At 43.7% G+C, this 14,359-nt stretch overlaps 1 protein-coding gene across 5 annotated transcripts in view; it reads right to left on the reverse strand.

Moving 5' to 3' along the window:
• The window catches only part of LOC126346074 (leucine-rich repeat serine/threonine-protein kinase 1), a 365,038-nt gene that overhangs the window by 269,391 nt on the left and 81,288 nt on the right, over positions 1-14,359 (reverse strand). Inside the window, exon 1 of one of the 5 annotated variants that reach the window (XM_050002158.1) lies at positions 8,072-8,297. The exons of 3 other annotated variants lie outside the window; for them this stretch is intronic. The gene's annotated coding sequence lies outside the window, so the exon portion shown is untranslated. Of the gene's footprint in view, positions 1-8,071; positions 8,298-14,359 lie in introns of those variants that run through there. One more of the 5 variants, XM_050002160.1, reaches the window with a different exon arrangement.

Genomic DNA, 14,359 nt, shown 5'->3' on the forward strand with positions numbered 1-14,359 from the left:
TCCGCAATTTACAGCAATTGTGCGATCTGAGCGTAGACGTCTGGGGCAACATGCGTACGAAAACTTACTAAAGACGTGTTTATTCCGTGTCACGCAGAAATTGCTGCTGTGTTGCGTTCCAAAAAGTGGATCCATAATGTTTTGACTCAGCAGTGATGTACTGTTACTTGCCGTTTTCTTTTGACTTGGGAGGGATCGAAATGAAAGAAATGAGTCCCGCCTGTCATCGTGTTCCCTACCATGAAGTTAGAAGACCCTCACCTGATGATCTGCTGCTCTTCGGCCTATAATGGGCCACGCCACAAGTACATGGAAAGATACAAAATACGAACAAAGATAATGATAAGTATTTCAGTCCCTACAGATGGTTTTGATGCAACTTAACAAAGATGAATTCCAGGATTCGAACCACAAGTTATGGTAAAGAGCCACGAGTGGAAACGCGTTGCGAGCACACGGACAGGTACAGCACGACAACGGCTATCGAATTAACATTGATAATTATGGGAGGCTGAAGCTAATCTCTCGCGGCTATAACAGATATTTAAATCTTAAACACGGTCGACTTTGCAATGAGCATTCTACCGCGAATGGCTTGATAAAAACTGAGGATAATGGCGCCTGCTTGCTTCCACGACACTGGACACGAACACATGAACCATAAAATACTGTCACACGACTGCTGGTCACGAAATAAAGCCTACAATATATTGCCACCAAGTGACCTTACCAATCACTAAGCCCAAGAGGGCGACTCTCAGAAGTTTTTTTTTTAAACTCGGATCCTCGCACACTGTATGCTTCCCCCAAAAGGAAAAGGTCCGTGCTACCAACATGAGAGAGAGCGGGAAAGCCGACGGTCGCTTAGACGTTCAGCCGAGTGGCTGTTCGGACCGCCCACGCACAGGTTGGCGTTACGAGGGCGGCGCCAAGCCTCTGGCCGTCGCAGGGGCCGGTGTCCCTCCGCGCAACCGTCGCCTTGGCGGGAGATGTTTGAAACCATCGGCCACTAGACCTTGTAGAGTACTAAGCCACTCTGAAGAATTTGTTAAATAACTGGTTGGTGAACCCAGAAATTTCCCCGCGCCCAGCGTTTGATAGTCTTGTACTCAGAAAAGCTATATGTGATTACAGAGCATCATCAAGCGAATTAAATTCATCATCTTTTAATAAAGGGCTGTGTAGCCCCATGCCTACAACCACTGAACTCGTAATTGTATAAGGAACGCAAATCTGTGTAGGAAAAGCAGTTTTAATTTTATTTTACCCTCTCTCTTTGTATAGGGATTGGGCTGACCGCTATAGATACTTCCGTACTGTAAACGTCTCTGAATAGTCTCCGTGTTACAGTAGGTAAGGTTTTACGATAAGCGCGTGACTTTAACTCATTATCACTGTGGTTTACAAGAAGGATAACAACGTCAACGAAAGAGCGCCCATGTTCGCAACGGCTTTCCGGCGTATGTGGTTTCTTCGCACTATATCCGACAAGGCCGTGCAAGTAACTAAACTGATTCAATCGATAAAACGTATTCCCAGTCTCGTCGCACAGCACAGTTTGAGTCCACTATGCAGTATTTCTGCACTGTGCGGCGACACATTCTTAATTCACTCGCAAGGATTGAAAGATTAAGGTTTATTGTCACACTGACGACTAGTCCGTTAGAGAGTGAGGACCAGCTCGGAATGGTTAAGTAAATCGGTCGTGTGCTTTAGATAGAAATCACCCCTGCATTTCCATCAATGGATTTGGGCAAAAAACGGAAAACTGCTGCCCGGATGAGCATTTGAACAGCCGTTCTACCGAATGTGATTCCAGGACTTAAGCGCTCCGCCATCTCTTTCGCCGTTTTCACTAGGAGCCTGTGGATTCTCATGTACGTCTACACTCAGTAAGTCATCTTGCGGTGTGTGGCGGAAGATACTTTGTGTACCACTGCCACTCGCCTCCTTTCCTGTCCCAGTAGCGAATGTTTCGCGGGAAGAGCGACTGTCGGTAAGCCTACGCGTGGGCTCGACAAACTAATTCTATCTTCATGGTCTTTTCGCGAGATATACTTGGGGTTAAGCAATATAATTGTTCACTCATCTAGGAAGGTACGCTCTCGGAACTTTAGCAGTAATCCACACCGTGATACAGAACGTCTCTCACACTGACACTGGAGTTGATTGATCATCTCTATGACCCGCTCGTGCTTATTATAGCGAATCTTTCTGCCTACTGACACGCAATCCTTTACATTTGTTTATGTTGAGGGGTCCATTGCCACTCCTTGCAACAAACGTAGCTACAGTTTTCTAGCGTTGTGACTTCCCTGTATACATCATCATACGCGGAAAACTTCATGGTACTTCAAATGTCCAGGAAATGAAAATTCCTTTTGTATCACGATAACATTGCTTTATTGCTTTGTACCAAAGTACCACCGTATCTCGGCACTGTTCAAGTCTGCCAAAGCGTAGTGACTACCATAACAAAAAAGAAGACAAGTTGGTTTAACGTGTCTATGGCAATTGGTTAGAGAATTGGTCGCAACAGCATTTTATGTGCGGTTTACGTTACAAACGCATCGCAGTTTCCGCGGACCGCCCAACAAATCTGTCTTCCCACAGCACCAATTCCGATTACTTCGTAGTATCATTCCTTGGTATTTCAAAGGCATGACAAACCACAGAAGTTTTACCATGTTCTTTTAATCGAATTCTATCCTGCTCTGTTACACTGCGATGAACGTTAACTTGGATTTACTCATATTTAAGTAGAATTCATATTCTGCGCGCCAAGTGGAAATCTTTCTGCACTTCCTTACAATCGTACAGCAACAGTTCTTCCGCACAGGCAACAGAGCGTGAGCGGAAAAGAGTGCCGCTAATCCCGTCTGATAAACCATTCATGGAATGGCACTGATCTATCTGATGAACCATTTATATATTGAGAACATAACCAGCCGTATTATGCACCCTTGAGGCCCACGACATTCCTGTCGTTTCTGTTAAACATTAGGCATCCAGTGTTACTTATGTGATTTTTCTGAAATTCTATGTGCAAAGATGGACGTTAGTGATAGTGGTTTGAGTTCTGCGCATCCTTTCTCACACTCTCTTTATAAGCACGAGTGAATCGCGAACTTTTCCAGCCACCAGGGAAGGATCGCTGCGCGAGAGTTTCTCCATATACACGAGCCACGGAAGGGGTCCAATTCTTCGGCGTAAACTATGTGAAAGAGAATAGATATACCATCCATGCTTAGTGCCATGTTCATTGCAATAAGTCTCAATCCCATATCAGACCCAACTCTCAGGGGATGTTCAGTCTATACAAAGAGAGGCGCGAACGATCTTTGGTTATTTGATTGGTGTGTGTGTGTGTGTGTGTGTGTGTGTGTGTGTGTGTGTGTGTGTGTGTGTGTGTTCGCGGGCGCGCGCGCTGCTTCAACTCTGTGCCATACTGTTCACCCATCGTAGTGCCTAGCGGGTGATAGCAAGCCAGCCTCTCGACATCGCATTACCAGATATTTTCACTAGGTGAGAGATGTGGAGATTGTGTTCGGGACGGCAACAGTCGAAAACCCTATATACTATTGATGAAGAGCAACATGCAGATTCTACTGTCCTTGGTTTCCTAAAAGCATTTGACACGGTGTCACATTGTAGATTGTTAACGAAGGTTCGAGCATACAGGATAGGTTCCCAAATATGAGCGGTTCGAGAACTTCTTAAGTAATAGAACCCCGTAGGTTGTTGTCGACTGCGAGTGCTCATCAGAGACATTGTTATTGTCAGGTGGGCAGCAATCTGCTGTTGTTTGCTGATGATGCTGTGGTGTGCGCTAAGGCGTCGAAGTTGAGGGTTACAAGACGACTTAGACAAGATTTATCGTTGGTGTGATGAATGACAGCTAGCTCTAAATATATAAAAATGTAAGTTATTGGAGGTGAGTACGGAAAACGAACCGGTAATGTTCGAACAGCATCAGTAGTGTCCCACAGGCACGTCGTTTAAATATATGGGCGTAACGTTGTAAAGCGATACGAAATGGAACGAGCATGTATGGATTGTAATGGGGAAGGCGAATGGACGACTGGTTTTACTTTTGTTGCTATTCAGCTAAACATTATCCATCCCGTTCAATTGCTGTTCCAAGACCTAGCAGTCTCTGGCCGAATTTACATCCCTTGCCAAATTTCTTCTCGGTTCCTCTATTGCTTAGTCAGTGCACAGATCGAACAAAGCTGATTACGCACTACAACCCTGTCTCGTTCTCTACTCAACTACTGCTCCCCTTTCTCGTCTTTCGACTGTTACAACTACCGTACTTTAGCCCCGTTACCTTCAGAGATTCAAAGAGTGTATTGCGTCCAACACTTAACAAAAGGTTTCTTTAAGTCTGGACATGCTGCAAAAGTAGGTTTTCCTTTCTTCAGACATTCACTGCCAAAAAAAAATCGTCGGGACAGTGTGACCTCGCGTGTTTCTACATTTCTCCACAACCCAAACTGATCTTCTACGAGCTCGGCTACTACCAGTTTTTCCGTTCTTCAAATATTACTGGAAGGGATAGCTCGAGAATGGAGAGCACAAGAAGGGGCCATCTCCGTTTCACACGAGGCTGTGCTCCTAGTGGAGTGACTTGGCAGAGGCCACAACAGAAGGGTGGCGTGATGGGCCCGGCGCGTGTGTCGGGGGAGGTCTTTACGCACGGGCCGACGACACGGCCAATCGATACGAGAGCGAGGCCCGACGCCGAAGACCACATGGCGAGCAGGCGGCCGTCCGGCGTGCGTTTCTTACGCGGCGTCTGCCGGCGGGACTGCATCGCGGCGGCGCGGCTCACGGGGTCGACCAACGTGAGCATTATGCAACTGCCGCTCCTCGCGAATTCCACACCCTAGAAACTCTACCTCGCTACATCAATCGGTCGCAATCACCCGCAACCGGAGGCATTAATTCCGAGATAAAGCGACGTAGCGAGAAGAGGCTTTTTCTCGGCCGGCCCAAACGGCTAAGGGTTGTTATGGGTTGCGAGCCCAAGAGCTGACAACAGAGACAATAATTCTTCGACACGTAGAGCGTCATATTTGCAGGAGATCGCATCCAAGGATGTTCGATTAACATCGATATTTCACGTTTAAACATGGATGAAACGGTACAATATCGAAACTGAAGTATTTAAAACGTGGATCGACCATCATGCTCGCAAAAAGACCAGGCTGCTTGTAACCAGTCAGCATTTTCTTCACTGCGAAACAACACAAGTCCAACACATTTATGACTTGTCAGTTGTGGGCATGGGAAGGTAAAGTGGAACTGAAACCATTGGCTAGTGTTGTAGCTGTGTGTGGACTACTTTTTATTCTTCACTCACTTCGTGCTTTCGCGATGTCAAGTAGTGTGAGCAGCTTGGGTAAACTGAGAAACCAAATTTGATTTGTGAATTGAACGATAAAATAGCACAAAGAAGAATAATGTGCGAACTGTAATAGAAACGCAAGTAAAATCATTGTTTTGCCTTCTAGATTTAAATGCGATCTATTAGGAGTATGAAATTATTAAAAAAACTGCACTTAAATATTTTACCTGTATAGCCACATCATCACTTTCCAGACTGTTTTCAAGCAGGGTATGCTCCCTGTCAAAAGAGACTGAAGGGTAAATGTCTTTCGAAAACGTCTTTTTTAGTCTGTAGATACAATGTTGTAGGTTACGTAATCTTGATCATTGTTGTGTTTAAGGCTGATAAATATATTAGATATATCTGTACATTGCTTTATATGCCATTCTAGAAATTCGGCATTTCAGTTTTTAACATCGATATTTTAGAATCCATTGTTACTGGCCATCGATATTACGACATCCACCATTAAATCTAAATCAGCATCGACAATTTGCCAACAACGCACATCCATAATTGGAACAAACTTCCGACATTTTCGAGAACCGTATCCAGCCGACTGACACTTTTCCAGTCATTTGCAAAACGTAATCGGGATTCACAATTTTTAGTTTTCAGGGAAGCGGCCATGTCACCAGGGCAGGTGGACTCGTTTTTTGATGTAAATGTATCAACAAAGCACAATCTGCAATAAGTATATTTATTGTAACGACCGGTATCGGCTGAATGGGTCGTATTCGTGTACGGAATATACAATATGGATGGTATGATAGCACCACCGGCATCCGTTGATGCACGTCTTCGGAACGATCTAAATCATGGAGAGGATCGCCGGCGTCAATTGCAGTTCTGACGATGCGTATCAGCTGATGCCGGTAATTGTTGTCACCTACAGCGCCCTCCACATTTTACAGAAGAAGAGCCCTGTTCGGCCGAGATAGACTGTGCTTTGTTCACAAATTTTCCCAGAGTGAGAGCCGAGCTGTGAATATTATTGTGCTGTTTATGTTGTAAACTTTCACGAGCATTTACACAATATTTCGCTTTTGTCAACTATCTGTTTAGTTCAAAAATGGTTCAAATGGCTCTGAGCACTATGGGACTCAACTGCTGTGGTCATCAGTCCCCTAGAACTTAGAACTACTTAAACCTAACTAACCTAAGGACATCACACACATCCATGCCCGAGGCAGGATTCGAACCTGCGACCGTAGCAGTCGCACGGCTCCGGACTGCGCGCCTAGAACCGCGAGACCACCGCGGCCGGCTATCTGTTTAGTAACGACGCTATTGTCAACTATCTGTTTAGTAACGACGCTATTCTTCGTTTTACCAATGCCACATCGGTCAGCACAAAGGGCAAAATCCCATGGATAAAACGACTGTTCTGAGACAGTACAAATAATCTACGCCAGCCTACCTCTTGAAATAGAGGACATGTCTAGTTTCTTCGTCCAGTTTTACCCGTCAGGCACAGCTAATTTACAATCGGAGAATTCGTGAAGAGACAATAAAGTTGGTGCAGTTGGTCTCAATCGTTCTGTAATTTCATAATTGAACCGATTTCGCTGAAGCAGCAAGATTTCTGTACTATTCACTTGTCTATGCGAGTCATAGTAATAAAAATAATCGCTACACTTGCAAACGTACGGATAAACAAACGAAAATGAACAAGTATGGAAGTAAGTTTATGAAGTGTAACGCAACTTGAGACGCTATCACTGTTTACAGAAGGGTAACAAGGAAACAAACTAGCACACGCAAAGTGCTCTGGGCAGTAAACTTTACAACTACCGTAATTTTTTTTAATGCAACGACATTAAAAGTCCACCTATCTGCAATGAACAAGTTTCCATTCTAGTCATTTCCGAGTGCTGTTTTAAACAGAACAATGTTTACATACCATTGCACCATCTTGAAAATAAGTCAATATTACCAGTCCTATAAGGGCACAACATATGTGAGGATTATACCATACTGGAGCTATTATTGTCAATACTTATTTGCTATTGAACGATAAGAGAAAGTGAATATTACGAAAAGCGAACGAGTTTCATTACAGCGAGAAAGTGAAAATCGTGAATCCTATATGCGATTCTATACAATCGAAAAACACGTATGGGGAACGAAATTAGTGAACCTAAAAAAAGACACTTACTAAATCCAACATATGACACGAATGATGCAAGAGCAACCAAAACAGAACAGCAGATTAGTGGCCAGAAAGCGAGTCCATGTCTTAAGCTACCACGCTCGAGCACGAAACTGTAAATATTTCAAGTGGAGAGATTCTGATGAGGTGATGTATTGCAAGAAGAGACAAAAAGATCAGGCATCGATAAAGGTTATGTGCAAATGAGTCCTCTATTAGTGCGAAAAGCAATCGTAAACAGTCAACAGAAAAGATGCGCTAGACACGAGGAGATAAAATGACACGGAAGAAAAGAATAAAAATCACGTAGAAGATAGATGGGAGAAGGCATCTGACTGGCTTCCGGTAAGATTCTTGGAGGGAACGTGTAGCACATTGGTTTCCTAGGTATCCGCTACCCACGCGATTCAAGTGAACACAAGGCAGTCACAAGGCGATCCAAATTGTTGATGCGACCGAGAGAACGGGAAGCGAGCGATAGCGGCTTATGCTGTAGCATCACCACAGGCTCCTGGTCGGCTTCTAACCGTGTGGCTACCGCAGACTGGCACGGCAGATGTGGTTGGCGAGAGTCGGGCTGCAGCAGCGGTCGACGCGCATCCCTGGTGAGCAATGCGATATAGGAACACTACTGCACAGATAATATATATATTATGCTGTGCGGGGAGGCACGCGAGGACGGAACTGTGAGCACGACGGCTTAGCGCACACTCGCTCAGATGTTGCCGGGCTGAGCGTCGGCTGAGCACTGGCGGCTAGCCGGCGGCGCTCTCGCACGTGTGTTCGCCGACGGTCGAACCACGCTGGTCGACTTCTCGCGCAATCGACCCGTCGCTGTTGCCGCCACAGCAGGGTGGACGCCGTGGAAGGCGGAGGCTGCCACTGCTGCTCCATTGCCTAATGCGTGCGACGGAGACCAGTCCGTGTGCTAGAGGCTCGACAACCAAATTCAGATGTAGCCACCGACACAGCAGTGGGCGGCCGTCTCACAAAAAGTGGATCGATCCTCGATTTCCGCATCAAAGTAAACGCTAAAGCAGTAGACAGTGCATCAAAACGAGACAGTTTATATAGCAATCCTCACATCTTGGCTCAAAAATGATGTCGACAGTAAGTGCAAAATGGCCAAGCAGGGATGGCTATAGGACAAATGTAAGGACGTAGAGGCTTATCTCACTAGGGGTAAGACAGATACAGCCTAAAGGAAAATTAAAGAGACCTTTGGAGAAAGGAGAACCACTTGCACGAATATCAAGAGTTCAGATGGAAACCCCGTTCTAAGCAAAGAAGGGAAAGCAGAAAGGTGGAAGGAGTATATAGAGATTCAAGTGAACACAAGGGCGAAGACCTTGAGGACAACATTATGGAAATGGAAGAGGATGTAGATGAAGATGAAATGGGAGATATGATATTGCCTGAAGAGTTTGACAGGGCACTGAAACACCTGAGTCGAAACAAGGCTCCCGGAGTAGACAACATTTCATTAGAACTACTGACAGCCTTGGGAGAGCCAGTCCTGATAAAACTCTACCATCTGACGAGCAAGATGTGTGAGGCAGGCGAAATACCCTCAGACTTCAAGAAGAATATAATAATCCCAAACCCAAAGAAAGTAGGCGTTGACAGATGTGAAAATTACCACACTATGAGTTTAATAAGTCACAGCTACAAAATACTAATGCGAATTCTTTACAGACGAATGGAAAATGTGATAGAAGCTGACCTCGGGGAAGATCAGTTTGGATTCCTTAGAAATGTTGGAACACGTGAGGCAATACTGACCCTACGACTTATCTTAGAAGAAAGATTAAGGAAAGGCAAACCTACGTTTCTAGCATTTGTAGACTTAGAGAAAGCCTTTGACAGTGTTGATTGTAATACTCTCTTTCAAATTCTGAAGTTGGCAGGGGTAAAATACAGGGGGCCAAAGGCTATTTACAATTTGTACAGAAACCAGATGGCAGTTATAAGAGTCGAGGGACATGAAAGGGAAGCAGTGGTTGGGAAGGGAGTGAGACAGGGTTGTAGGCTCTCCCCAATGTAATTCAATCTGTATATTGAGCAAGCAGTGAAGGAAACGAAAGAAAAATTCGGAATAGGTATTAAAATCCATGGAGAAGAAATAAAAACTTTGAGGTTCGCCGATGACATTGTAATTCTGTCAGAGACAGCAAAGGACTTGGAAGAGCAGTCGAACGGAATGGATAGTGTCTTGAAAGGAGGATATAAGATGAACATCAAGAAAAGCAAAACGAGGATAGTGGAATGTAGTCGAATTAAATCGGGTGATGCTGAGGGAATTAGATTAGGAAATGAGACACTTAAAGTAGTAAAGGAGTTTTGCTATTTGGGGAGCAAAATAACTGATGATGGTCAAAGTAGAGAGGATATAAAATGTAGACTGGCAATGGCAAGGAAAGCGTTTCTGAAGAAGAGAAATTTGTTAACATCAAGTACAGATTTAAGTGTCAGGAAGTCATTTCTGAAAGTATTTGTATGGAGTGTAGCCGTGTATGGAAGTGAAACATGGACGATAAATAGTTTGGACAAGAAGAGAATAGAAGCTTTCGAAATGTGGTGCTACAGAAGAATGCTGAAGATTAGATGGGTAGATCACATAACTAATGAGGAAGTATTGAATAGAATTGGGGCGAAGAGGAGTTTGTGGCACAATTTGACAAAGAGAAGGGACCGGTTGGTAGGACATGTTCTGAGACATCGAGGGATCACCAATTTAGTATTGTAGGGCAGCGTGGAGGGTAAAAATCGTAGAGGGAGACCAAGAGATGAATACACTAAGCAGATTCAGAAGGATGTAGGCTGCAGTAGGTACTGGGAGATGAAGAAGCTTGCACAGGATAGAGTAGCATGGAGAGCTGGTCTCAGGACTGAAGACCACAACAACAACATCATCATCTTGGCTGAAAGATTTTGAGCAGTGCCTGAAATATAGGGTTGTGAAATGGAACGGTCATACAGCTTGTAGGTAAAGTCATAGCCAAAACAGGCGACAGAATTCGGTTCATTGGTAGAACCCTCGCGGGAAAAAAATGTTCAAATGTGTGTGAAATCTTGTGCTAAGATCATCAGTCCCTAAGCTTACACACTACTTAACCTAAATTATCCTAAGGACAAGCACAAACACCCATGCCCGAGGGAGGAATCGAACCTCACTCACAGTTGTGAGCGATAATTGGCATGCGTGTCCTATTCTGCGTAATATCGTATCACCCCCATAACGTTCCACTAGTTCCTGTTTTTCCAGTATTCCTCCACCGCCACTTATCAGTTAAGGAGAAAGCCAGCATGGTTTTGTTCCAATAGCAGCGCCAATAACCACCTCTATCCTTCCCCAACCTGGGCTTGCGCTCAGTCTGTATTGACTTTGTCGTCGACGGGATCTTAAACAATAATCTTCCTTTCTTCCTCTACGTCTTCATTCCTGTAACACAAAAGCGCCAGCTAATATCCTGCACATTGTAGACCAGGTTTCTCACACGGCTATTAAATGACACCTGTTTTCATAACACACTTCACCCCATAGATTAAGTCACAACTGTGGGGCAAAAGATTCGTACTTGACCAGTATCATTAGTCTGCCTGCCTGTTCCAATCGCCGATGGTGCGCAGACAGGACGAATGCCTGCACACTTCCATACGAGTCCAGATTTATCTAATTCCTATATATGCAGCAAGCATTGGTTCTTCCATAGCTCCTCTAAGAATGTGGAGTCTCGAACTCACATCTTACGAAGCAAAGCACCTTTCTTTTGGCATCTCACATAAGACCCTGTTGGGCATACCTGTGGCACATTCGATCTACCTAAATAAAATCGCGATTAATCGCACAAATAACCGATGAACCTTCTCTATCTGCTTTGTTAATTCTATTCAGTGTGGATCCCAGGGAGTTGTGCAGTATCCGAAATTTTAATCTGACGATATTTCCGTGAGAAAATTCTAACTTACAATCCTACGCGTATTTCGAATGCTTGTGATAAATCTCATAATGACATCAGACACCGCTACAACTATATTTAGGTCGTAGTACCTTTTTAAAAATCGGATTTTTTTCTGATGGTCTCTCATGAAACAGAGTTATATCAACAAAAAACAAAAACGCAGGATCTCAACTTTAAGATTTTCCCAGCGTAACAATTGTTGAAATGTCTCCAGGGTTCAGAACCGAGTGATGGTACTCAAAAACGTAGAATTTTTTTTTTTTTTTTGCCAGGCTGAGATGTTTCGGTAAATTACTAGTTAAATTTAGATCGCTGTGGGGTTGAACGCTTTTTGACTTAAAGCATTTCAATGGCGTCTGGGCGAGTAGAAAGTTCTAAAAGAGAACAGACGCGATTGGGGAGAAAACGATCACAAAAAAATTTCTTCCATAAATAGAGTTAAAAGTTGTACGAACCTCGACGTACTATAAAGAAAAATGCGAGTTTCATTCACACATAAAACCAGGAAACTGTTCGGTTCCGTGAAGAGTGGTTTAGGTTGCGAAAAACAGACATGTACAATATTCTCTGCGAGTGTGGACATGTATATACAGAGCAAACCATTCAGAATGTTAATAACCACTTCGATGAACATCGAATATAACCGAGTCTCACGCGGCCTAACAATTCTGAAATTGCCGAGCACTACGTATGGGGAGGAATGAAAGTGGAGTACAATATCTCAAAAATTTGATTCCAGATCTCAAGTTCCTGGATGAGATCATTAAAACGGTTTTACGCCTAACTTTAATATACGAGTACAACATCAAGTAAAGAGCGTCAATTCTGCCAACGTTGTTAACTATCAAGCGACGCATTTTGCACCATGACATGCAGGTAAGCATTCCATACACAACATTAGTTACCATAAACTTATAACTTCAGTCTTGTGATAGTTATTACTACTTTTTAAATTGTATCTCGAGGTTTTAGAAATGTTTGACATGATGACACGGTGAAGTTTATCACACAAAACGTCATGCAACTCTAGCAACATGAACAGGCTGCAAATCTAAGAAACACATCAACATTACATGATCACTACCGCCTCTATCAATGTAGAAATTCCATTTTTACATATAACACCAAAAGCTGCTACGAAATAAAATAATTTTTTTCATGCACCTTGTTTCGATTCGTCACCGTCTGGAAAACTTTGCAGCTCAAAGTGGTATAAACCACATGTCCATGATTGCAGTATTTCTTAAATACCGGGTGACCAAAAAGTCAGTATAAATTTGAAAACTGAATAAATCACGGAATAATGTATATAGAGAGGTACAAATTGACACACAAGCTTGGAATGACATGGGGTTTTATTAGAGCCAGAAAAATACAAACGTTCAAAAAATGTCCGATGGATGGCGCTTCATCTGATCAGAATAGCAATAATTAAAATAACAAAGTAAGAGAAAGCAAAGATGATGTTCTTTACAGGAAATGCTCAATATGTCCATCATTCCTCAACGATAGCTGTAGTCGAGGAATAATGTTGTGAACAGCACTGTAAAGCATGTCCAGAGTTATGGTGAGGCATTGGCGTCGGATGTTGTCTTTTACCATCCCTAGAGATGTCGGTCGATCACGATACACTTGCGACTTCAGGTAACCCCAAAGTCAATAATCGCACGGACTGTTGTCTGGGGACCTGGGAGGCCAAGCATGTTGAAAGTGGCGGCTGGGCACACGATCATCACCAAACGACGCGCGCAAGAGATCATTGACGCGTCTAGCAATTTTTTTTTTGGTTCTAATAAAACCCCAGGTCATTCCAAGCATGTGAGTCAATTTTTACCTGTCTATCTACGTTATTCCGTGGTTTATTAAGTTTTCAAATTTATACTGACTTTTTGATCACCCGGTATATTATTAATACCGTGGAAACGAATGAGACCGATGTATGACACGACATAATCCTGCACCTGAACGTAACATATTACATATGCTTGTATAGAAAATTAGTTGCCAGATTTTGCAGTAAGAGAAAAATCGAGTTCTCTTGCACTTCGCAACTTGCTACTGACGCCTAGTAACAAGATAGGTCGCGTTACTTCCACCTTCGTGACAAAAAGAATGAAGCCTTGTTATTCATCTCTCGACGTAAACGTATTGTATTTTCCTCTATCAGTCTGCTTGAGACTCCCACTTCCTTTGGTGCTACAAACCGACGCAGTCCTGACCGCGCTGCGGGCGCCGTGCATTACTCCTTGGCTATAGCCACACCTTTTTTGTCAGTGACATATTGAAGGTGAGGCATCACAGACACCGTTAGCAGATCGCTATCTCGATTTAAGACGGCACCAAAGAAGGTTGAACTTCTGCAAAAACTCGAATCATAATTAGAGCGGAAGACGTTAAATTTAACGCCCGCCTCCATCCGCAGAGTTAATTTCCTCTCAGTGCAGTATTAGCTGGAGTTACCATGAGTCCATGACTACACGTACTGCCGTTTAAAGCGGATATGTCCATTGACGACGACGTAACGAGACTGAATTGATGATGTGGGAACTGTATACTGTCAATTCACTGTTAGAATAACTCTTTCGTTGCGTTTTAGACTAACGCGTTCCATTATGGTGAGGACTGAGCTACTTGCGTCCCGTAACGTCCAGAAAAAGGTTTCTTTTACTTTCACAATGCATGCGTCCCCCCCAAACGTTTTCTGTTGCAAGTGAGACTACACAGTGTTTAGTAATTACATTTTACGCACCAGTCATTGTAGGCTTCTTCGTACAGGCTTACGACGCTCTCTGTCTCAGACTGAGGTCTCAGGACAGCCATTGGCTCGACACGGGTTGTATACATAAGCCCGGC

The sequence above is a fragment of the Schistocerca gregaria genome, chromosome 1 (assembly GCF_023897955.1).
Source record: "Schistocerca gregaria isolate iqSchGreg1 chromosome 1, iqSchGreg1.2, whole genome shotgun sequence".
In the NCBI taxonomy this organism is placed as follows: domain Eukaryota; kingdom Metazoa; phylum Arthropoda; class Insecta; order Orthoptera; family Acrididae; genus Schistocerca; species Schistocerca gregaria.